The 23911-nt window shown below is 45.1% G+C and overlaps 20 non-coding genes across 20 annotated transcripts; all 20 read left to right on the top strand.

The window, feature by feature from the left end:
* Positions 1–6527: 6527 nt before the first annotated feature.
* Positions 6528–6609, top strand: TRNAS-GCU (transfer RNA serine (anticodon GCU)). The gene has a single exon. It is a non-coding gene; the product is annotated as a tRNA-Ser (tRNA).
* Positions 6610–7443: 834 nt separating this feature from the next.
* On the top strand, positions 7444–7525 carry TRNAS-GCU (transfer RNA serine (anticodon GCU)). Its single transcript has one exon. It is a non-coding gene; the product is annotated as a tRNA-Ser (tRNA).
* Positions 7526–8357: 832 nt separating this feature from the next.
* TRNAS-GCU (transfer RNA serine (anticodon GCU)) lies at positions 8358–8439 on the top strand. Its single transcript has one exon. It is a non-coding gene; the product is annotated as a tRNA-Ser (tRNA).
* A 645-nt stretch (positions 8440–9084) lies between these two features.
* Positions 9085–9166, top strand: TRNAS-GCU (transfer RNA serine (anticodon GCU)). Its single transcript has one exon. It is a non-coding gene; the product is annotated as a tRNA-Ser (tRNA).
* Positions 9167–9998: 832 nt separating this feature from the next.
* TRNAS-GCU (transfer RNA serine (anticodon GCU)) lies at positions 9999–10080 on the top strand. Its single transcript has one exon. It is a non-coding gene; the product is annotated as a tRNA-Ser (tRNA).
* Positions 10081–10912: 832 nt separating this feature from the next.
* TRNAT-GGU (transfer RNA threonine (anticodon GGU)) lies at positions 10913–10994 on the top strand. Its single transcript has one exon. It is a non-coding gene; the product is annotated as a tRNA-Thr (tRNA).
* Positions 10995–11826: 832 nt separating this feature from the next.
* TRNAS-GCU (transfer RNA serine (anticodon GCU)) lies at positions 11827–11908 on the top strand. Its single transcript has one exon. It is a non-coding gene; the product is annotated as a tRNA-Ser (tRNA).
* Positions 11909–12740: 832 nt separating this feature from the next.
* TRNAS-GCU (transfer RNA serine (anticodon GCU)) lies at positions 12741–12822 on the top strand. Its single transcript has one exon. It is a non-coding gene; the product is annotated as a tRNA-Ser (tRNA).
* An 832-nt stretch (positions 12823–13654) lies between these two features.
* Positions 13655–13736, top strand: TRNAS-GCU (transfer RNA serine (anticodon GCU)). Its single transcript has one exon. It is a non-coding gene; the product is annotated as a tRNA-Ser (tRNA).
* Positions 13737–14568: 832 nt separating this feature from the next.
* On the top strand, positions 14569–14650 carry TRNAT-GGU (transfer RNA threonine (anticodon GGU)). Its single transcript has one exon. It is a non-coding gene; the product is annotated as a tRNA-Thr (tRNA).
* An 832-nt stretch (positions 14651–15482) lies between these two features.
* Positions 15483–15564, top strand: TRNAS-GCU (transfer RNA serine (anticodon GCU)). The gene has a single exon. It is a non-coding gene; the product is annotated as a tRNA-Ser (tRNA).
* An 832-nt stretch (positions 15565–16396) lies between these two features.
* Positions 16397–16478, top strand: TRNAS-GCU (transfer RNA serine (anticodon GCU)). The gene has a single exon. It is a non-coding gene; the product is annotated as a tRNA-Ser (tRNA).
* Positions 16479–17310: 832 nt separating this feature from the next.
* On the top strand, positions 17311–17392 carry TRNAS-GCU (transfer RNA serine (anticodon GCU)). The gene has a single exon. It is a non-coding gene; the product is annotated as a tRNA-Ser (tRNA).
* Positions 17393–18225: 833 nt separating this feature from the next.
* On the top strand, positions 18226–18307 carry TRNAS-GCU (transfer RNA serine (anticodon GCU)). The gene has a single exon. It is a non-coding gene; the product is annotated as a tRNA-Ser (tRNA).
* Positions 18308–19139: 832 nt separating this feature from the next.
* Positions 19140–19221, top strand: TRNAS-GCU (transfer RNA serine (anticodon GCU)). Its single transcript has one exon. It is a non-coding gene; the product is annotated as a tRNA-Ser (tRNA).
* An 832-nt stretch (positions 19222–20053) lies between these two features.
* TRNAT-GGU (transfer RNA threonine (anticodon GGU)) lies at positions 20054–20135 on the top strand. Its single transcript has one exon. It is a non-coding gene; the product is annotated as a tRNA-Thr (tRNA).
* Positions 20136–20967: 832 nt separating this feature from the next.
* TRNAS-GCU (transfer RNA serine (anticodon GCU)) lies at positions 20968–21049 on the top strand. Its single transcript has one exon. It is a non-coding gene; the product is annotated as a tRNA-Ser (tRNA).
* Positions 21050–21881: 832 nt separating this feature from the next.
* TRNAS-GCU (transfer RNA serine (anticodon GCU)) lies at positions 21882–21963 on the top strand. Its single transcript has one exon. It is a non-coding gene; the product is annotated as a tRNA-Ser (tRNA).
* Positions 21964–22795: 832 nt separating this feature from the next.
* TRNAS-GCU (transfer RNA serine (anticodon GCU)) lies at positions 22796–22877 on the top strand. The gene has a single exon. It is a non-coding gene; the product is annotated as a tRNA-Ser (tRNA).
* Positions 22878–23709: 832 nt separating this feature from the next.
* Positions 23710–23791, top strand: TRNAS-GCU (transfer RNA serine (anticodon GCU)). The gene has a single exon. It is a non-coding gene; the product is annotated as a tRNA-Ser (tRNA).
* Positions 23792–23911: the final 120 nt, after the last annotated feature.

Here is a 23911-nt window from a genome sequence, read left to right as displayed (position 1 = left end):
CTATCAACAATTATTTATGTACTGCTGATAAAACATTCTGTCCAAATTTAACAGAAGTCAACAGAGCTGGATTCACTCTGTAATGATTTATAAATGTGTTAGGCGATGACCAATTTGCTGCCTTGCAAATATTTATCAACGAGACTCCAGTCGCTGCTGCCCAAGAGGAAGAGATACTCCGCGTCGAATGTGCTGAGGTAGAAGAAGGTGCTTCTGACCCTCTGGCTCTATACGCTTCCTTAATCAGTCGGACCAGCCATGCTGCTATGGTCCTAATGGCGACTTCCTTTCCTTTCCTTGGACCTGCTGGATTCACAAACAGGTGATCCGAATTTCGGAATGTACTGGTTACCTGAAGATACAATTGCAACCATCTTGCCACATCTAACGGATGTCCATTAGGAAACCCATCTTCCATAGGAAAGGCCGGCAACGTCCACTCCTGATTCAGATGCTTTATTGATATCACTTTTGGAAGGAAATGTGACATTGGTCTTAGTACCACTCTGTCTTGAAAGAAGCTCAAGAAGGGTTCTTTCCAACTCAGTGCCCTTATTTCTGATACCCTTCTTCCTGATGAAATTGCGATCAGAAAGGCCATCTTTAAAGAGTAACTGTCAGGCTGCAGAAGCTAATTTAAACCTCTATTCTCCTGTGTTAAACAGTTTAGACAGAAGCCAAAAGACATTACTAAAGATAAAAATCTCTCTTACATTTAATGTGTGCTTATCACCAAAGCTAAGCTCCTAAGGAGGACGCAAGCCGCATTCCATACTGCAAAGCATTCTGGGGCCCTCCCCTCGGCTGCTAAGGAGAAGACGGGATCAAGTTTCAGCAGCTTCTAAACTCACAGCACAGATAAATCTCCGGGAAGATTACTCTGCAGGAGTCCGCTATTGTTCCTAGCCACATGGCTCATTAATATTCACTGCACACTGTGTTATTCTGTACGAGCTGTTCTGTGATCAGAAGCAGGCAGGACATGACGACACATTTGGCTTCACAAACATGGAACCTGCCATGGGCTGTCAGGAGCATCATTCTCTGCATATACTATATACAAATTCTGTGAAATCCAAACGTGGACAGTGAAATGCATATGTAATGTAAGTACAGCCAATCTTTAGCTACTGATATATGTGTTTATTTTCTCTGAGACCTTATACCTAACAGCTCCTCTTTAAGGTCATGTTCCACACTGAACAGTTCTCTGGAGGTTCAAATATTTCAGAAGATAAATATTCAAGAACCAAGGGAAGATCCCAACTTGGACATATTTTCTGTAACGGCGGTCTCAACTTCATGATGGCCTGGAAAAACTGCTGCACCAATCTGTGTGATGCCAGTTGTGAACCGACTAATGCTGATATTGCTGAAACCTGTACTCTGAGTGTTCTTACAGTCAGTCCTATATCGAAACCTGTTTGCAGGAACTCCAAGACGTGTGGTACTGAGGGAGTAAGGTAATCCACTCTCTTCTGTAAAGAGAACTCAATAAATCTTCTCCATACTCTATAGTAGGTATTATTTGTAGAGGACTTTCTTGCTTTTAGCAATGTTTCTGCCACTGTTTGTGAAAATCCTGCTTTCAACAAATTTTCCCTCTCAATCTCCACGCAGTCAACGATATTCTGTGAATATGCTGATGTCTCAGTTCTCCTTGCGACAAGAGGTCTGATAACAGGGGAAGCTTCCAATGGGGTGCCACTGACATCTTGAGAAGTAACGGAAATCATGGCCTCTTTGGCCAGAATGGAGTTATCACTATCGCTTCCACATTCTCTGCTTGAAGTCTGTTCAAGAACCTCAATATAAGCGGAGTCGGGGGAAAAGCGAAGATCATATTCGCCCTCCATGCCTGAGTCATTGCGTCCACTCCCTCCGCCTTCTTGGACGGGAATCTGGAGAAGAACCTTGGCAATTGGCAGTTCAGATCTGAGGCGAACAAATCCAGTTGCGGCAGACCCCAACGTTGCACTAGCATCTGGAAGATTTCCTTTTTCAACATCCATTCGTTGTTCTCGATCCGGTTTCTGGACAAAAAATCTGCACGTGCATTCTGAGTCCCTGGAATGTACACAGCTCTTAGTGACAATAGACTCTTCTCTGCCCACCGCATGAGTGGTTCCACTTCCTTCATTAGAGACTTGCTCCTGGTGCCTCCCTGCTTCTGCACGTAGGCCACTGCCGCCTTGTTGTCCATTTGGATACAAACTGCATGTCCTTTCAATAGATGAGCAAAGGCTTGAGTTGCCCTGTAGGCTGCTCTCAATTCCAGAATATTGGACACAACCTTCGTCTGGGGATTGTTCCATCTCCCTTGGGCCCATTTGTTCATACAATGTGCTCCCCAGCCCATCCTGCTGGCATCCGATGTAACAATGATCCAGTGATATGGAGATAACTGATTGGCATTGCATAAGTTCTACTGCTGCATCCACCACAGAAAGGACATTCTGACTTTTTGAGATATCTTGATTAACTGTGTCATCGAGTGATGGTTCCATTGACTTAGAAATAACTCTTGCAGAGGTCTCATGTGCCACCTGCTCCATTTCACCATTACTATGGCTGACGACATTAATCCTAGCACATGCATACATGTTCTTGCCGTCAGTGAGTGTTGATGGAAAATCCATCTGACTTTGTGAATCAGGTCTTGAACCTTTGCGTCTGGTAGGGATACTGAATCGTTCACTGTATTGAACACTGCGCCTAGATATGTCAGTATTCTGCTCGGTTCGAACTGGCTTTTGCTTAGATTGATAACCCAACCCAAGTCGGTCAGGAAGTCTATTACTTTCTTTGAGTCTTTCAGTAGATCTTCTTTGGATCTTGCCACTATCAGAATGTCGTCCAGGTAATGATGAGCTTTTACTCCCTGAGTCCTTAGTTCGGCTATTGCTGACACCAGTATCTTTGTAAATGTCCGAGGAGAGGTTGAAAGACCGAATGGCAGCGAACAGAACTGTAGATGGTTGTTCCCTAGAGAAAATCTCAGATACTTTTGATATCGATGATGTATGGGTATATGGTAATAGGCATCTTGAAGGTCTATGGACATCATCCAATCGCCCGGGGATATTGCCAATATTATCGATTGTAATGATTCCATCTTGAATCTGGGCACCTTTATCGACTTGTTCAGATATTTCAGATCTATAACCGGCCTGAATCCTCCTGATTTCTTCTGTACCATAAACAGAGGGAAATAGATCCCTTCGAATTTTTCCGAAGTCGGCACCGGTAATACTACTTTCTGTCGTACCAAGGATTGGACGTATTTCAGCAATACCTGCTTTTTCTCTGGATCTGCCGGGATTCTTGTAGGAACCCATCTGTCTTGCGGTAACCTCCGAAAAGTCCATTTGTGCCCATTCTTTATCACCGAATGTACCCATGGGTCTCGAATCTTCTCCACCCAAACTTTGACAAAAGATCTTAGCCTTGATCCTTCTGTCACTGTCTGGGCGGGCGCACCTTCAAAAAGGCTGCTTTTGCTGTCCTCCGGGCTTGATTGATGATTTTATGGACCTTGCCAGGTTAGCCTGAGTGCTTCTCCAGTTCTTCCTAAATGACCTTCCTGGTCTATAACTCTTGGCGTCAGAGAATCTGTTTGTCGGCTGTCTTTTTGTACTTGGATAGTTCTTCTTTACTGGTCTATCTTGCGGTAGCAGTCCCGATTTTCCTCCTGTCACTCTTGTAATGGCCTTGTCCATTTCTTTGCCAAACAGTGACGAACCATCAAAAGGAATCTTCACCCAGCTCTGCTTTGATCCCATATCTGCCTTCCAGTGCTTCAGCCATAAGGCCCTTTTAGCTGTTACCGAGTTCAGCATTACTCTAGACGCAGCCCTCAAGGTATCCATTGCGGCCTCACTGATGAAGTCAGCTGAAAGCTTCAAATCATCTAATGCTGTAATTATCTCTAATGGATCCACTCCTTTCTCAATTGCCTCTTCTATATTGGAGATCCAGACACTTAATGCCTTTCCAACCGATGTCAGTGCTATAGCCGGTTTACAGATTTGTCCTGTTGTAAGATAGACTTTCTTCAAATCATTATCAATTCTCCTATCCAGGATATCCTGGAAAGTTACTGTATTCTCCATTGGTAGGGTGACATGCTTCATTAATCTTGAGAGTGATGCATCAATTATCGGTGGAGAGGATAAGAAAGGAGCTTCTTCTTCTTTAATTGGATACAGCTTCGAAAACTTATTATGTAGGGAAGTCTTGTTCTCCACTTTCTCCCATTCCTCCAACACGATATTTTTAATTTCTCTCATCAAGGGAAAGGAACAATGCTTTTTAGACAGATGAGTATAGTACTCCTTATTCTGTGGTTGTTCCTCAGGAGGGTCCTTCCATTCCAGAGCCTCCTTTACTGCGGAGATAAAAGGTGCCGTAAGAGAGAAACTAAAGAGGCCTGAAGACAATTCCTCGTCTGATGCCTCTGGATCTGGTTGCCTTTCTGTCGTATTTGCCTCAGCTTGTGACGTACTTGCTGATGAGGAGAGCGTGGCTACTTCCTCTCTCACTACTCTCCTTATTACTTCCACCAGATCTTCTGTCTTTGCTTCATTCTCTTTTGCCACTTGACCTAGGCAAGATGAGCATAAGGTTTTTCCTCGCATAGCCCCCCCCGGGCATGCCCAGCACTGGCCCTTATCTGGCATTGATCGCTTTCTCGGGGATCTAGATCTGGATCTTGAAAGGCGTGATGATCTATGTTGTTTATCGTAATAGTTTGAAGGGCCATAATGAGATCTTGATCTTGACTGTCTGCTTCGGTAAGATCCTCCACTTCTGTGCCGTGACGGTGACCGAGGGCTATTAGCACCTCCTTGTCCCGGTGGAATCACATAAGAGCTGAAAAACATAATTTATATATTCATAAGCTCAGTGATCCTGCACAAGCAAGCTTTTTTTTTTTTTTTTCCCTCTCCCCTTACCCAGAAGGTCCATAATGATCGCCAACCTCAGCGGAAGCGTCCACTATAAGGAAAAAAATAAACAAATAAATACATAAATAACTAAGCAGACATGTTCCTCAAATGATCATTAAGGTATGCTGTACACCTATTGCATACCCTAGCAGAAACTGCTAATTACCTCCAGAATTATCAGAAGCTTCTCCTTCCTCCATTATCCTGTCTCCGGGATGAGGGTAAGCCAACAATACTTTACAACAAATGTGCAAGATACACAGCAAAACTAGCAGCCCATCCGCCTGCCAGCTGGTCAGCCTTACACTGAGCTATCTGGCCGACTTTAAATAGGCCGCCCCCGCCGTCTCCAGCGTGAGCACGCAATACTAGGGCATTATGCCCACAACAAAGATGGCCGCCGCACTTCCTGGTCCCTCAGATGAGAACTTCCGGCGGCTCGCGCATGCCCAGACGTCATTTCCGCACGCCGGGAACATGCTTCAGAGCTTCTGACCGCTCCAATACCGCTCTGCCCAGAACCAGCCGCCCATCTTACCTGCTTCATCCGCGCAGATGTCGGAACCAAAGCGCGACATTGCTGCTCCGCTCTCCAGCTTCTCTATGCCCTTAGAATCCTCCTGGACGCTTCCACTCCGCATTTAGCTGGAAACTGAGGCGGCTCCACCTGAAATACCCAGTACAGGTACAGGGGTACAATTGGACGCATTTAGCAGCCCATTACACAGGAAGCTTAACCTGTGATATGGGCAAGGGGAAGAATACCAAAAACCTAAAGAAAAATAGCTTAACCTAAAACTCTAACAGACACAGGTCCTATAGTGTCTGAGGACGGAAAAAAGAATGAGGTGGAAGGGGTAGGGACCATATATATATAGAATTTTGATTGGTCCTATAGGGGTTAGAGGGGCGGAGCTAACCCATGAGTATGCCGACATGGAGGCACCAGGGAAATAGAAAATTCACCTCTGCAGCCTTAGCGGAGAAAATAAACAGTGCTTGTCTGGCTGCACGAAGAAAATAGTTTGTCTGTAGAAGGACAAGTGCCAAAAAGTGCTTCAGTCATACCTGATTTTCAAGTTGTAAACCTCCTGTCTGTGACTGGCAGGTGCCAGTGTGAGGCATAAGGTATAATGGGATTGGTAGGACAGTAAGAAGATGTGCCCTCGCCTCATGTTCATACTGGCTTGAGTCTCCCTAAAAGTAGAAGTAATCTGCATAGTTCAGCCCACAGTCTAGCTAAGTGACCCTAAAAGGCAGATGTTAATTGTGGAAATGCTTGGCTGAAAGTTTGCAATGATTCCAAAAGATGTAAGCAAAGATGAAAAATACAGCATGGCGTGTTGATGGCATGGTGTAGAAGGCCCTTGTTTAGGTAGGTGTGCTCCAGTGGGATGATTAAGGTGTCCTCTGTCAGGCCTCTTGAAAATGATTTTTCTTGTGTGAGCAAAAGGAGCGCGTTCTTCTTTTCTGTCCAAAAAGTGCACTTTGCTATCCTGAAAAGATGAGCCGTGTTTTGCGCACAGGGCTTTGACCAGAGCTGAAAAAATGATAGCGTTAGATGTCATGTTTTACTGAGACGAGGTGGCCGAGTGGTTAAGGCGATGGACTGCTAATCCATTGTGCTCTGCACGCATGGGTTCAAATCCCATCCTCGTCGATGGTGCACTTTTACAAACTAGTATCATACCCACCATCCAACTCGCCTGTCCTTGACACGTCCATGTGGTTGTGCATGGATAAGTGTGTATGCCCTTTGCCCGATGACTATTGGGACACAGATTGTGTACATTTACACAATGCTTGTCTGCAGCATCATTCTTTCTCACAAAGTATGGGCCATTTGGGGTTCAGACCTGCAACCCACAAATAGAAAATTCACCTCTGCAGCCTTAGCGGAGAAAATAAACAGTGCTTGTCTGGCTGCACGGAGAAAATAGTTTGTCTGTAGAAGGACAAGTGCCAAAAAGTGCTTCAGTCATACCTGATTTTCAAGTTGTAAACCTCCTGTCTGTGACTGGCAGGTGCCAGTGTGAGGCATAAGGTATAATGGGATTGGTAGGACAGTAAGAAGATGTGCCCTCACCTCATGTTCATACTGGCTTGAGTCTCCCTAAAAGTAGAAGTAATCTGCATAGTTCAGCCCACAGTCTAGCTAAGTGACCCTAAAAGGCAGATGTTAATTGTGGAAATGCTTGGCTGAAAGTTTGCAATGATTCCAAAAGATGTAAGCAAAGATGAAAAATACAGCATGGTGTGTTGATGGCATGGTGTAGAAGGCCCTTGTTTAGGTAGGTGTGCTCCAGTGGGATGATTAAGGTGTCCTCTGTCAGGCCTCTTGCAAATGATTTTTCTTGTGTGAGCAAAAGGTGCGCGTTCTTCTTTTCTGTCCAAAAAGTGCACTTTGCTATCCTGAAAAGATGAGCCGTGTTTTGCGCACAGGGCTTTGACCATAGCTGAAAAAATGATAGCGTTAGATGTCATGTTTTATTGAGACGAGGTGGCCGAGTGGTTAAGGCGATGGACTGCTAATCCATTGTGCTCTGCACGCATGGGTTCAAATCCCATCCTCGTCGATGGTGCACTTTTACAAACTAGTATCATACCCACCATCCAACTCGCCTGTCCTTGACGTCCATGTGGTTGTGCATGGATAAGTGTGTATGCCCTTTGCCCGATGACTATTGGGACACAGATTGTGTACATTTGCACAATGCTTGTCTGCAGCATCATTCTTTCTCACAAAGTATGGGCCGTTCGGGGTTCAGACCTGCAACCCACAAATAGAAAATTCACCTCTGCAGCCTTAGCGGAGAAAATAAACAGTGCTTGTCTGGCTGCACGAAGAAATTAGTTTGTCTGTAGCAGGACAAGTGCCAAAAAGTGCTTCAGTCATACCTGATTTTCAAGTTGTAAACCTCCTGTCTGTGACTGGCAGGTGCCAGTGTGAGGCATAAGGTATAATGGGATTGGTAGGACAGTAAGAAGATGTGCCCTCGCCTCATGTTCATACTGGCTTGAGTCTCCCTAAAAGTAGAAGTAATCTGCATAGTTCAGCCCACAGTCTAGCTAAGTGACCCTAAAAGGCAGATGTTAATTGTGGAAATGCTTGGCTGAAAGTTTGCAATGATTCCAAAAGATGTAAGCAAAGATGAAAAATACAGCATGGCGTGTTGATGGCATGGTGTAGAAGGCCCTTGTTTAGGTAGGTGTGCTCCAGTGGGATGATTAAGGTGTCCTCTGTCAGGCCTCTTGCAAATGATTTTTCTTGTGTGAGCAAAAGGTGCGCGTTCTTCTTTTCTGTCCAAAAAGTGCACTTTGCTATCCTGAAAAGATGTGCCGTGTTTTGCGCACAGGGCTTTGACCAGAGCTGAAAAAATGATAGCGTTAGATGTCATCTTTTACTGAGACGAGGTGGCCGAGTGGTTAAGGCGATGGACTGCTAATCTATTGTGCTCTGCACGCATGGGTTCAAATCCCATCCTCGTCGATGTTGCACTTTTACAAACTAGTATCATACCCACCATCCAACTCGCCTGTCCTTGACGTCCATGTGGTTGTGCATGGATAAGTGTGTATGCCCTTTGCCCGATGACTATTGGGATACAGATTGTGTACATTTACACCATGCTTCAAGTTGTAAACCTCCTGTCTGTGACTGGCAGGTGCCAGTGTGAGGCATAAGGTATAATGGGATTGGTAGGACAGTAAGAAGATGTGCCCTCGCCTCATGTTCATACTGGCTTGAGTCTCCCTAAAAGTAGAAGTAATCTGCATAGTTCAGCCCACAGTCTAGCTAAGTGACCCTAAAAGGCAGATGTTAATTGTGGAAATGCTTGGCTGAAAGTTTGCAATGATTCCAAAAGATGTAAGCAAAGATGAAAAATACAGCATGGCGTGTTGATGGCATGGTGTAGAAGGCCCTTGTTTAGGTAGGTGTGCTCCAGTGGGATGATTAAGGTGTCCGCTGTCAGGCCTCTTGCAAATGATTTTTCTTGTGTGAGCAAAAGGTGCGCGTTCTTCTTTTCTGTCCAAAAAGTGCACTTTGCTATCCTGAAAAGATGAGCCGTGTTTTGCGCACAGGGCTTTGACCAGAGCTGAAAAAATGATAGCGTTAGATGTCATGTTTTACTGAGACGAGGTGGCCGAGTGGTTAAGACGATGGACTGCTAATCCATTGTGCTCTGCATGCATGGGTTCAAATCCCATCCTCGTCAATGGTGCACTTTTACAAAGAAGTATCATACCCACCATCCAACTCGCCTGTCCTTGATGTCCATGTGGTTGTGCATGGATAAGTGTGTATGCCCTTTGCCCGATGACTATTGGGACACAGATATTGTACATTTACACAATGCTTGTCTGCAGCATCATTCTTTCTCACAAAGTATGGGCCATTTGGGGTTCAGACCTGCAACCCACAAATAGAAAATTCACCTCTGCAGCCTTAGCGGAGAAAATAAACAGTGCTTGTCTGGCTGCACGAAGAAAATAGTTTGTCTGTAGAAGGACAAGTGCCAAAAAGTGCTTCAGTCATACCTGATTTTCAAGTTGTAAACCTCCTGTCTGTGACTGGCAGGTGCCAGTGTGAGGCATAAGGTATAATGGGATTGGTAGGACAGTAAGAAGATGTGCCCTCGCCTCATGTTCATACTGGCTTGAGTCTCCCTAAAAGTAGAAGTAATCTGCATAGTTCAGCCCACAGTCTAGCTAAGTGACCCTAAAAGGCAGATGTTAATTGTGGAAATGCTTGGCTGAAAGTTTGCAATGATTCCAAAAGATGTAAGCAAAGATGAAAAATACAGCATGGCGTGTTGATGGCATGGTGTAGAAGGCCCTTGTTTAGGTAGGTGTGCTCCAGTGGGATGATTAAGGTGTCCTCTGTCAGGCCTCTTGCAAATGATTTTTCTTGTGTGAGCAAAAGGTGCGCGTTCTTCTTTTCTGTCCAAAAAGTGCATTTTGCTATCCTGAAAAGATGAGCCGTGTTTTGCGCACAGGGCTTTGACCATAGCTGAAAAAATGATAGCGTTAGATGTCATGTTTTATTGAGACGAGGTGGCCGAGTGGTTAAGGCGATGGACTGCTAATCCATTGTGCTCTGCACGCATGGGTTCAAATCCCATCCTCGTCGATGGTGCACTTTTACAAACTAGTATCATACCCACCATCCAACTCGCCTGTCCTTGACGTCCATGTGGTTGTGCATGGATAAGTGTGTATGCCCTTTGCCCGATGACTATTGGGACACAGATTGTGTACATTTACACAATGCTTGTCTGCAGCATCATTCTTTCTCACAAAGTATGGGCCGTTCGGGGTTCAGACCTGCAACCCACAAATAGAAAATTCACCTCTGCAGCCTTAGCGGAGAAAATAAACAGTGCTTGTCTGGCTGCACGAAGAAATTAGTTTGTCTGTAGAAGGACAAGTGCCAAAAAGTGCTTCAGTCATACCTGATTTTCAAGTTGTAAACCTCCTGTCTGTGACTGGCAGGTGCCAGTGTGAGGCATAAGGTATAATGGGATTGGTAGGACAGTAAGAAGATGTGCCCTCGCCTCATGTTCATACTGGCTTGAGTCTCCCTAAAAGTAGAAGTAATCTGCATAGTTCAGCCCACAGTCTAGCTAAGTGACCCTAAAAGGCAGATGTTAATTGTGGAAATGCTTGGCTGAAAGTTTGCAATGATTCCAAAAGATGTAAGCAAAGATGAAAAATACAGCATGGCGTGTTGATGGCATGGTGTAGAAGGCCCTTGTTTAGGTAGGTGTGCTCCAGTGGGATGATTAAGGTGTCCTCTGTCAGGCCTCTTGCAAATGATTTTTCTTGTGTGAGCAAAAGGTGCGCGTTCTTCTTTTCTGTCCAAAAAGTGCACTTTGCTATCCTGAAAAGATGAGCCGTGTTTTGCGCACAGGGCTTTGACCAGAGCTGAAAAAATGATAGCGTTAGATGTCATGTTTTACTGAGACGAGGTGGCCGAGTGGTTAAGGCGATGGACTGGTAATCCATTGGGCTCTGCACGCATGGGTTCAAATCCCATCCTCGTCGATGGTGCACTTTTACAAACTAGTATCATACCCACCATCCAACTCGCCTGTCCTTGACGTCCATGTGGTTGTGCATGGATAAGTGTGTATGCCCTTTGCCCGATGACTATTGGGACACAGATTGTGTACATTTACACAATGCTTGTCTGCAGCATCATTCTTTCTCACAAAGTATGGGCCATTTGGGGTTCAGACCTGCAACCCACAAATAGAAAATTCACCTCTGCAGCCTTAGCGGAGAAAATAAACAGTGCTTGTCTGGCTGCACGAAGAAAATAGTTTGTCTGTAGAAGGACAAGTGCCAAAAAGTGCTTCAGTCATACCTGATTTTCAAGTTGTAAACCTCCTGTCTGTGACTGGCAGGTGCCAGTGTGAGGCATAAGGTATAATGGGATTGGTAGGACAGTAAGAAGATGTGCCCTCGCCTCATGTTCATACTGGCTTGAGTCTCCCTAAAAGTAGAAGTAATCTGCATAGTTCAGCCCACAGTCTAGCTAAGTGACCCTAAAAGGCAGATGTTAATTGTGGAAATGCTTGGCTGAAAGTTTGCAATGATTCCAAAAGATGTAAGCAAAGATGAAAAATACAGCATGGCGTGTTGATGGCATGGTGTAGAAGGCCCTTGTTTAGGTAGGTGTGCTCCAGTGGGATGATTAAGGTGTCCTCTGTCAGGCCTCTTGCAAATGATTTTTCTTGTGTGAGCAAAAGGTGCGCGTTCTTCTTTTCTGTCCAAAAAGTGCACTTTGCTATCCTGAAAAGATGAGCCGTGTTTTGCGCACAGGGCTTTGACCATAGCTGAAAAAATGATAGCGTTAGATGTCATGATTTACTGAGACGAGGTGGCCGAGTGGTTAAGGCGATGGACTGCTAATCCATTGTGCTCTGCACGCATGGGTTCAAATCCCATCCTCGTCGATGTTGCACTTTTACAAACTAGTATCATACCCACCATCCAACTCGCCTGTCCTTGACGTCCATGTGGTTGTGCATGGATAAGTGTGTATGCCCTTTGCCCGATGACTATTGGGATACAGATTGTGTACATTTACACCATGCTTCTCTGCAGCATCATTCTTTCTCACAAAGTATGGGCCGTTCAGGGTTCAGACCTGCAACCCACAAATAGAAAATTCACCTCTGCAGCCTTAGCGGAGAAAATAAACAGTGCTTGTCTGGCTGCACGAAGAAAATAGTTTGTCTGTAGAAGGACAAGTGCCAAAAAGTGCTTCAGTCATACCTGATTTTCAAGTTGTAAACCTCCTGTCTGTGACTGGCAGGTGCCAGTGTGAGGCATAAGGTATAATGGGATTGGTAGGACAGTAAGAAGATGTGCCCTCGCCTCATGTTCATACTGGCTTGAGTCTCCCTAAAAGTAGAAGTAATCTGCATAGTTCAGCCCACAGTCTAGCTAAGTGACCCTAAAAGGCAGATGTTAATTGTGGAAATGCTTGGCTGAAAGTTTGCAATGATTCCAAAAGATGTAAGCAAAGATGAAAAATACAGCATGGCGTGTTGATGGCATGGTGTAGAAGGCCCTTGTTTAGGTAGGTGTGCTCCAGTGGGATGATTAAGGTGTCCGCTGTCAGGCCTCTTGCAAATGATTTTTCTTGTGTGAGCAAAAGGTGCGCGTTCTTCTTTTCTGTCCAAAAAGTGCACTTTGCTATCCTGAAAAGATGAGCCGTGTTTTGCGCACAGGGCTTTGACCAGAGCTGAAAAAATGATAGCGTTAGATGTCATGTTTTACTGAGACGAGGTGGCCGAGTGGTTAAGGCGATGGACTGCTAATCCATTGTGCTCTGCATGCATGGGTTCAAATCCCATCCTTGTCGATGGTGCACTTTTACAAACTAGTATCATACCCACCATCCAACTCGCCTGTCCTTGATGTCCATGTGGTTGTGCATGGATAAGTGTGTATGCCCTTTGCCCGATGACTATTGGGACACAGATATTGTACATTTACACAATGCTTGTCTGCAGCATCATTCTTTCTCACAAAGTATGGGCCATTTGGGGCTCAGACCTGCAACCCACAAATAGAAAATTCACCTCTGCAGCCTTAGCGGAGAAAATAAACAGTGCTTGTCTGGCTGCACGAAGAAAATAGTTTGTCTGTAGAAGGACAAGTGCCAAAAAGTGCTTCAGTCATACCTGATTTTCAAGTTGTAAACCTCCTGTCTGTGACTGGCAGGTGCCAGTGTGAGGCATAAGGTATAATGGGATTGGTAGGACAGTAAGAAGATGTGCCCTCGCCTCATGTTCATACTGGCTTGAGTCTCCCTAAAAGTAGAAGTAATCTGCATAGTTCAGCCCACAGTCTAGCTAAGTGACCCTAAAAGGCAGATGTTAATTGTGGAAATGCTTGGCTGAAAGTTTGCAATGATTCCAAAAGATGTAAGCAAAGATGAAAAATACAGCATGGCGTGTTGATGGCATGGTGTAGAAGGCCCTTGTTTAGGTAGGTGTGCTCCAGTGGGATGATTAAGGTGTCCTCTGTCAGGCCTCTTGCAAATGATTTTTCTTGTGTGAGCAAAAGGTGCGCGTTCTTCTTTTCTGTCCAAAAAGTGCACTTTGCTATCCTGAAAAGATGAGCCGTGTTTTGCGCACAGGGCTTTGACCATAGCTGAAAAAATGATAGCGTTAGATGTCATGTTTTATTGAGACGAGGTGGCCGAGTGGTTAAGGCGATGGACTGCTAATCCATTGTGCTCTGCACGCATGGGTTCAAATCCCATCCTCGTCGATGGTGCACTTTTACAAACTAGTATCATACCCACCATCCAACTCGCCTGTCCTTGACGTCCATGTGGTTGTGCATGGATAAGTGTGTATGCCCTTTGCCCGATGACTATTGGGACACAGATTGTGTACATTTACACAATGCTTGTCTGCAGCATCATTCTTTCTCACAAAGTATGGGCCGTTCGGGGTTCAGACCTGCAACCCACAAATAGAAAATTCACCTCTGCAGCCTTAGCGGAGAAAATAAACAGTGCTTGTCTGGCTGCACGAAGAAATTAGTTTGTCTGTAGAAGGACAAGTGCCAAAAAGTGCTTCAGTCATACCTGATTTTCAAGTTGTAAACCTCCTGTCTGTGACTGGCAGGTGCCAGTGTGAGGCATAAGGTATAATGGGATTGGTAGGACAGTAAGAAGATGTGCCCTCGCCTCATGTTCATACTGGCTTGAGTCTCCCTAAAAGTAGAAGTAATCTGCATAGTTCAGCCCACAGTCTAGCTAAGTGACCCTAAAAGGCAGATGTTAATTGTGGAAATGCTTGGCTGAAAGTTTGCAATGATTCCAAAAGATGTAAGCAAAGATGAAAAATACAGCATGGCGTGTTGATGGCATGGTGTAGAAGGCCCTTGTTTAGGTAGGTGTGCTCCAGTGGGATGATTAAGGTGTCCTCTGTCAGGCCTCTTGCAAATGATTTTTCTTGTGTGAGCAAAAGGTGCGCGTTCTTCTTTTCTGTCCAAAAAGTGCACTTTGCTATCCTGAAAAGATGAGCCGTGTTTTGCGCACAGGGCTTTGACCAGAGCTGAAAAAATGATAGCGTTAGATGTCATGTTTTGCTTAGACGAGGTGGCCGAGTGGTTAAGGCGATGGACAGGTAATCCATTGGGCTCTGCACGCATGGGTTCAAATCCCATCCTCGTCGATGGTGCACTTTTACAAACTAGTATCATACCCACCATCCAACTCGCCTGTCCTTGACGTCCATGTGGTTGTGCATGGATAAGTGTGTATGCCCTTTGCCCGATGACTATTGGGACACAGATATTGTACATTTACACAATGCTTGTCTGCAGCATCATTCTTTCTCACAAAGTATGGGCCATTTGGGGTTCAGACCTGCAACCCACAAATAGAAAATTCACCTCTGCAGCCTTAGCGGAGAAAATAAACAGTGCTTGTCTGGCTGCACGAAGAAAATAGTTTGTCTGTAGAAGGACAAGTGCCAAAAAGTGCTTCAGTCATACCTGATTTTCAAGTTGTAAACCTCCTGTCTGTGACTGGCAGGTGCCAGTGTGAGGCATAAGGTATAATGGGATTGGTAGGACAGTAAGAAGATGTGCCCTCGCCTCATGTTCATACTGGCTTGAGTCTCCCTAAAAGTAGAAGTAATCTGCATAGTTCAGCCCACAGTCTAGCTAAGTGACCCTAAAAGGCAGATGTTAATTGTGGAAATGCTTGGCTGAAAGTTTGCAATGATTCCAAAAGATGTAAGCAAAGATGAAAAATACAGCATGGCGTGTTGATGGCATGGTGTAGAAGGCCCTTGTTTAGGTAGGTGTGCTCCAGTGGGATGATTAAGGTGTCCTCTGTCAGGCCTCTTGAAAATGATTTTTCTTGTGTGAGCAAAAGGAGCGCGTTCTTCTTTTCTGTCCAAAAAGTGCACTTTGCTATCCTGAAAAGATGAGCCGTGTTTTGCGCACAGGGCTTTGACCAGAGCTGAAAAAATGATAGCGTTAGATGTCATGTTTTACTGAGACGAGGTGGCCGAGTGGTTAAGGCGATGGACTGCTAATCCATTGTGCTCTGCACGCATGGGTTCAAATCCCATCCTCGTCGATGGTGCACTTTTACAAACTAGTATCATACCCACCATCCAACTCGCCTGTCCTTGACGTCCATGTGGTTGTGCATGGATAAGTGTGTATGCCCTTTGCCCGATGACTATTGGGACACAGATTGTGTACATTTACACAATGCTTGTCTGCAGCATCATTCTTTCTCACAAAGTATGGGCCGTTCGGGGTTCAGACCTGCAACCCACAAATAGAAAATTCACCTCTGCAGCCTTAGCGGAGAAAATAAACAGTGCTTGTCTGGCTGCACGAAGAAAATAGTTTGTCTGTAGAAGGACAAGTGCCAAAAAGTGCTTCAGTCATACCTGATTTTCAAGTTGTAAACCTCCTGTCTGTGACTGGCAGGTGCCAGTGTGAGGCATAAGGTATAATGGGATTGGTAGGACAGTAAGAAGATGTGCCCTCGCCTCATGTTCATACTGGCTTGAGTCTCCCTAAAAGTAGAAGTAATCTGCATAGTTCAGCCCACAGTCTAGCTAAGTGACCCTAAAAGGCAGATGTTAATTGTGGAAATGCTTGGCTGAAAGTTTGCAATGATTCCAAAAGATGTAAGCAAAGATGAAAAATACAGCATGGCGTGTTGATGGCATGGTGTAGAAGGCCCTTGTTTAGGTAGGTGTGCTCCAGTGGGATGATTAAGGTGTCCGCTGTCAGGCCTCTTGCAAATGATTTTTCTTGTGTGAGCAAAAGGTGCGCGTTCTTCTTTTCTGTCCAAAAAGTGCACTTTGCTATCCTGAAAAGATGAGCCGTGTTTTGCGCACAGGGCTTTGACCAGAGCTGAAAAAATGATAGCGTTAGATGTCATGTTTTACTGAGACGAGGTGGCCGAGTGGTTAAGGCGATGGACTGCTAATCCATTCTGCTCTGCACGAATGGGTTCAAATCCCATCCTCGTCAATGGTGCACTTTTACAAACTAGTATCATACCCACCATCCAACTCGCCTGTCCTTGATGTCCATGTGGTTGTGCATGGATAAGTGTGTATGCCCTTTGCCCGATGACTATTGGGACACAGATTGTGTACATTTACACAATGCTTGTCTGCAGCATCATTCTTTCTCACAAAGTATGGGCCATTTGGGGTTCAGACCTGCAACCCACAAATAGAAAATTCACCTATGCAGCCTTAGCGGAGAAAATAAACAGTGCTTGTCTGGCTGCACGAAGAAAATAGTTTGTCTGTAGAAGGACAAGTGCCAAAAAGTGCTTCAGTCATACCTGATTTTCAAGTTGTAAACCTCCTGTCTGTGACTGGCAGGTGCCAGTGTGAGGCATAAGGTATAATGGGATTGGTAGGACAGTAAGAAGATGTGCCCTCGCCTCATGTTCATACTGGCTTGAGTCTCCCTAAAAGTAGAAGTAATCTGCATAGTTCAGCCCACAGTCTAGCTAAGTGACCCTAAAAGGCAGATGTTAATTGTGGAAATGCTTGGCTGAAAGTTTGCAATGATTCCAAAAGATGTAAGCAAAGATGAAAAATACAGCATGGCGTGTTGATGGCATGGTGTAGAAGGCCCTTGTTTAGGTAGGTGTGCTCCAGTGGGATGATTAAGGTGTCCTCTGTCAGGCCTCTTGCAAATGATTTTTCTTGTGTGAGCAAAAGGTGCGCGTTCTTCTTTTCTGTCCAAAAAGTGCACTTTGCTATCCTGAAAAGATGAGCCGTGTTTTGCGCACAGGGCTTTGACCATAGCTGAAAAAATGATAGCGTTAGATGTCATGTTTTATTGAGACGAGGTGGCCGAGTGGTTAAGGCGATGGACTGCTAATCCATTGTGCTCTGCACGCATGGGTTCAAATCCCATCCTCGTCGATGGTGCACTTTTACAAACTAGTATCATACCCACCATCCAACTCGCCTGTCCTTGACGTCCATGTGGTTGTGCATGGATAAGTGTGTATGCCCTTTGCCCGATGACTATTGGGACACAGATTGTGTACATTTACACAATGCTTGTCTGCAGCATCATTCTTTCTCACAAAGTATGGGCCGTTCGGGGGTTCAGACCTGCAACCCACAAATAGAAAATTCACCTCTGCAGCCTTAGCGGAGAAAATAAACAGTGCTTGTCTGGCTGCACGAAGAAATTAGTTTGTCTGTAGAAGGACAAGTGCCAAAAAGTGCTTCAGTCATACCTGATTTTCAAGTTGTAAACCTCCTGTCTGTGACTGGCAGGTGCCAGTGTGAGGCATAAGGTATAATGGGATTGGTAGGACAGTAAGAAGATGTGCCCTCGCCTCATGTTCATACTGGCTTGAGTCTCCCTAAAAGTAGAAGTAATCTGCATAGTTCAGCCCACAGTCTAGCTAAGTGACCCTAAAAGGCAGATGTTAATTGTGGAAATGCTTGGCTGAAAGTTTGCAATGATTCCAAAAGATGTAAGCAAAGATGAAAAATACAGCATGGCGTGTTGATGGCATGGTGTAGAAGGCCCTTGTTTAGGTAGGTGTGCTCCAGTGGGATGATTAAGGTGTCCGCTGTCAGGCCTCTTGCAAATGATTTTTCTTGTGTGAGCAAAAGGTGCGCGTTCTTCTTTTCTGTCCAAAAAGTGCACTTTGCTATCCTGAAAAGATGAGCCGTGTTTTGCGCACAGGGCTTTGACCAGAGCTGAAAAAATGATAGCGTTAGATGTCATGTTTTACTGAGACGAGGTGGCCGAGTGGTTAAGGCGATGGACTGCTAATCCATTGTGCTCTGCATGCATGGGTTCAAATCCCATCCTCGTCGATGGTGCACTTTTACAAACTAGTATCATACCCACCATCCAACTCGCCTGTCCTTGATGTCCATGTGGTTGTGCATGGATAAGTGTGTATGCCCTTTGCCCGATGACTATTGGGACACAGATATTGTACATTTACACAATGCTTGTCTGCAGCATCATTCTTTCTCACAAAGTATGGGCCATTTGGGGTTCAGACCTGCAACCCACAAATAGAAAATTCACCTCTGCAGCCTTAGCGGAGAAAATAAACAGTGCTTGTCTGGCTGCACGAAGAAAATAGTTTGTCTGTAGAAGGACAAGTGCCAAAAAGTGCTTCAGTCATACCTGATTTTCAAGTTGTAAACCTCCTGTCTGTGACTGGCAGGTGCCAGTGTGAGGCATAAGGTATAATGGGATTGGTAGGACAGTAAGAAGATGTGCCCTCGCCTCATGTTCATACTGGCTTGAGTCTCCCTAAAAGTAGAAGTAATCTGCATAGTTCAGCCCACAGTCTAGCTAAGTGACCCTAAAAGGCAGATGTTAATTGAGGAAATGCTTGGCTGAAAGTTTGCAATGATTCCAAAAGATGTAAGCAAAGATGAAAAATACAGCATGGCGTGTTGATGGCATGGTGTAGAAGGCCCTTGTTTAGGTAGGTGTGCTCCAGTGGGATGATTAAGGTGTCCTCTGTCAGGCCTCTTGCAAATGATTTTTCTTGTGTGAGCAAAAGGTGCGCGTTCTTCTTTTCTGTCCAAAAAGTGCACTTTGCTATCCTGAAAAGATGAGCCGTGTTTTGCGCACAGGGCTTTGACCATAGCTGAAAAAATGATAGCGTTAGATGTCATGTTTTATTGAGACGAGGTGGCCGTGTGGTTAAGGCGATGGACTGCTAATCCATTGTGCTCTGCACGCATGGGTTCAAATCCCATCCTCGTCGATGGTGCACTTTTACAAACTAGTATCATACCCACCATCCAACTCGCCTGTCCTTGACGTCCATGTGGTTGTGCATGGATAAGTGTGTATGCCCTTTGCCCGATGACTATTGGGACACAGATTGTGTACATTTACACAATGCTTGTCTGCAGCATCATTCTTTCTCACAAAGTATGGGCCGTTCGGGGTTCCGACCTGCAACCCACAAATAGAAAATTCACCTCTGCAGCCTTAGCGGAGAAAATAAACAGTGCTTGTCTGGCTGCACGAAGAAATTAGTTTGTCTGTAGAAGGACAAGTGCCAAAAAGTGCTTCAGTCATACCTGATTTTCAAGTTGTAAACCTCCTGTCTGTGACTGGCAGGTGCCAGTGTGAGGCATAAGGTATAATGGGATTGGTAGGACAGTAAGAAGATGTGCCCTCGCCTCATGTTCATACTGGCTTGAGTCTCCCTAAAAGTAGAAGTAATCTGCATAGTTCAGCCCACAGTCTAGCTAAGTGACCCTAAAAGGCAGATGTTAATTGTGGAAATGCTTGGCTGAAAGTTTGCAATGATTCCAAAAGATGTAAGCAAAGATGAAAAATACAGCATGGCGTGTTGATGGCATGGTGTAGAAGGCCCTTGTTTAGGTAGGTGTGCTCCAGTGGGATGATTAAGGTGTCCTCTGTCAGGCCTCTTGCAAATGATTTTTCTTGTGTGAGCAAAAGGTGCGCGTTCTTCTTTTCTGTCCAAAAAGTGCACTTTGCTATCCTGAAAAGATGAGCCGTGTTTTGCGCACAGGGCTTTGACCAGAGCTGAAAAAATGATAGCGTTAGATGTCATGTTTTACTGAGACGAGGTGGCCGAGTGGTTAAGGCGATGGACTGGTAATCCATTGGGCTCTGCACGCATGGGTTCAAATCCCATCCTCGTCGATGGTGCACTTTTACAAACTAGTATCATACCCACCATCCAACTCGCCTGTCCTTGACGTCCATGTGGTTGTGCATGGATAAGTGTGTATGCCCTTTGCCCGATGACTATTGGGACACAGATTGTGTACATTTACACAATGCTTGTCTGCAGCATCATTCTTTCTCACAAAGTATGGGCCATTTGGGGTTCAGACCTGCAACCCACAAATAGAAAATTCACCTCTGCAGCCTTAGCGGAGAAAATAAACAGTGCTTGTCTGGCTGCACGAAGAAAATAGTTTGTCTGTAGAAGGACAAGTGCCAAAAAGTGCTTCAGTCATACCTGATTTTCAAGTTGTAAACCTCCTGTCTGTGACTGGCAGGTGCCAGTGTGAGGCATAAGGTATAATGGGATTGGTAGGACAGTAAGAAGATGTGCCCTCGCCTCATGTTCATACTGGCTTGAGTCTCCCTAAAAGTAGAAGTAATCTGCATAGTTCAGCCCACAGTCTAGCTAAGTGACCCTAAAAGGCAGATGTTAATTGTGGAAATGCTTGGCTGAAAGTTTGCAATGATTCCAAAAGATGTAAGCAAAGATGAAAAATACAGCATGGCGTGTTGATGGCATGGTGTAGAAGGCCCTTGTTTAGGTAGGTGTGCTCCAGTGGGATGATTAAGGTGTCCTCTGTCAGGCCTCTTGCAAATGATTTTTCTTGTGTGAGCAAAAGGTGCGCGTTCTTCTTTTCTGTCCAAAAAGTGCACTTTGCTATCCTGAAAAGATGAGCCGTGTTTTGCGCACAGGGCTTTGACCATAGCTGAAAAAATGATAGCGTTAGATGTCATGATTTACTGAGACGAGGTGGCCGAGTGGTTAAGGCGATGGACTGCTAATCCATTGTGCTCTGCACGCATGGGTTCAAATCCCATCCTCGTCGATGTTGCACTTTTACAAACTAGTATCATACCCACCATCCAACTCGCCTGTCCTTGACGTCCATGTGGTTGTGCATGAATAAGTGTGTATGCCCTTTGCCCGATGACTATTGGGATACAGATTGTGTACATTTACACCATGCTTCTCTGCAGCATCATTCTTTCTCACAAAGTATGGGCCGTTCGGGGTTCAGACCTGCAACCCACAAATAGAAAATTCACCTCTGCAGCCTTAGCGGAGAAAATAAACAGTGCTTGTCTGGCTGCAAGAAGAAAATAGTTTGTCTGTAGAAGGACAAGTGCCAAAAAGTGCTTCAGTCATACCTGATTTTCAAGTTGTAAACCTCCTGTCTGTGACTGGCAGGTGCCAGTGTGAGGCATAAGGTATAATGGGATTGGTAGGACAGTAAGAAGATGTGCCCTCGCCTCATGTTCATACTGGCTTGAGTCTCCCTAAAAGTAGAAGTAATCTGCATAGTTCAGCCCACAGTCTAGCTAAGTGACCCTAAAAGGCAGATGTTAATTGTGGAAATGCTTGGCTGAAAGTTTGCAATGATTCCAAAAGATGTAAGCAAAGATGAAAAATACAGCATGGCGTGTTGATGGCATGGTGTAGAAGGCCCTTGTTTAGGTAGGTGTGCTCCAGTGGGATGATTAAGGTGTCCGCTGTCAGGCCTCTTGCAAATGATTTTTCTTGTGTGAGCAAAAGGTGCGCGTTCTTCTTTTCTGTCCAAAAAGTGCACTTTGCTATCCTGAAAAGATGAGCCGTGTTTTGCGCACAGGGCTTTGACCAGAGCTGAAAAAATGATAGTGTTAGATGTCATGTTTTACTGAGACGAGGTGGCCGAGTGGTTAAGGCGATGGACTGCTAATCCATTGTGCTCTGCATGCATGGGTTCAAATCCCATCCTTGTCGATGGTGCACTTTTACAAACTAGTATCATACCCACCATCCAACTCGCCTGTCCTTGATGTCCATGTGGTTGTGCATGGATAAGTGTGTATGCCCTTTGCCCGATGACTATTGGGACACAGATATTGTACATTTACACAATGCTTGTCTGCAGCATCATTCTTTCTCACAAAGTATGGGCCATTTGGGGCTCAGACCTGCAACCCACAAATAGAAAATTCACCTCTGCAGCCTTAGCGGAGAAAATAAACAGTGCTTGTCTGGCTGCACGAAGAAAATAGTTTGTCTGTAGAAGGACAAGTGCCAAAAAGTGCTTCAGTCATACCTGATTTTCAAGTTGTAAACCTCCTGTCTGTGACTGGCAGGTGCCAGTGTGAGGCATAAGGTATAATGGGATTGGTAGGACAGTAAGAAGATGTGCCCTCGCCTCATGTTCATACTGGCTTGAGTCTCCCTAAAAGTAGAAGTAATCTGCATAGTTCAGCCCACAGTCTAGCTAAGTGACCCTAAAAGGCAGATGTTAATTGTGGAAATGCTTGGCTGAAAGTTTGCAATGATTCCAAAAGATGTAAGCAAAGATGAAAAATACAGCATGGCGTGTTGATGGCATGGTGTAGAAGGCCCTTGTTTAGGTAGGTGTGCTCCAGTGGGATGATTAAGGTGTCCTCTGTCAGGCCTCTTGCAAATGATTTTTCTTGTGTGAGCAAAAGGTGCGCGTTCTTCTTTTCTGTCCAAAAAGTGCACTTTGCTATCCTGAAAAGATGAGCCGTGTTTTGCGCACAGGGCTTTGACCAGAGCTGAAAAAATGATAGCGTTAGATGTCATGTTTTATTGAGACGAGGTGGCCGAGTGGTTAAGGCGATGGACTGCTAATCCATTGTGCTCTGCACGCATGGGTTCAAATCCCATCCTCGTCGATGGTGCACTTTTACAAACTAGTATCATACCCACCATCCAACTCGCCTGTCCTTGACGTCCATGTGGTTGTGCATGGATAAGTGTGTATGCCCTTTGCCCGATGACTATTGGGACACAGATTGTGTACATTTACACAATGCTTGTCTGCAGCATCATTCTTTCTCACAAAGTATGGGCCGTTCGGGGTTCAGACCTGCAACCCACAAATAGAAAATTCACCTCTGCAGCCTTAGCGGAGAAAATAAACAGTGCTTGTCTGGCTGCACGAAGAAATTAGTTTGTCTGTAGAAGGACAAGTGCCAAAAAGTGCTTCAGTCATACCTGATTTTCAAGTTGTAAACCTCCTGTCTGTGACTGGCAGGTGCCAGTGTGAGGCATAAGGTATAATGGGATTGGTAGGACAGTAAGAAGATGTGCCCTCGCCTCATGTTCATACTGGCTTGAGTCTCCCTAAAAGTAGAAGTAATCTGCATAGTTCAGCCCACAGTCTAGCTAAGTGACCCTAAAAGGCAGATGTTAATTGTGGAAATGCTTGGCTGAAAGTTTGCAATGATTCCAAAAGATGTAAGCAAAGATGAAAAATACAGCATGGCGTGTTGATGGCATGGTGTAGAAGGCCCTTGTTTAGGTAGGTGTGCTCCAGTGGGATGATTAAGGTGTCCTCTGTCAGGCCTCTTGCAAATGATTTTTCTTGTGTGAGCAAAAGGTGCGCGTTCTTCTTTTCTGTCCAAAAAGTGCACTTTGCTATCCTGAAAAGATGAGCCGTGTTTTGCGCACAGGGCTTTGACCAGAGCTGAAAAAATGATAGCGTTAGATGTCATGTTTTGCTGAGACGAGGTGGCCGAGTGGTTAAGGCGATGGACTGCTAATCCATTGGGCTCTGCACGCATGGGTTCAAATCCCATCCTCGTCGATGGTGCACTTTTACAAACTAGTATCATACCCACCATCCAACTCGCCTGTCCTTGACGTCCATGTGGTTGTGCATGGATAAGTGTGTATGCCCTTTGCCCGATGACTATTGGGACACAGA

Source organism: Hyperolius riggenbachi, chromosome 3, assembly GCF_040937935.1.
Source record: "Hyperolius riggenbachi isolate aHypRig1 chromosome 3, aHypRig1.pri, whole genome shotgun sequence".
In the NCBI taxonomy this organism is placed as follows: domain Eukaryota; kingdom Metazoa; phylum Chordata; class Amphibia; order Anura; family Hyperoliidae; genus Hyperolius; species Hyperolius riggenbachi.
Note: the sequence above shows the minus strand (reverse complement) of the source record. Positions and strands in the feature narration are given on the sequence as shown.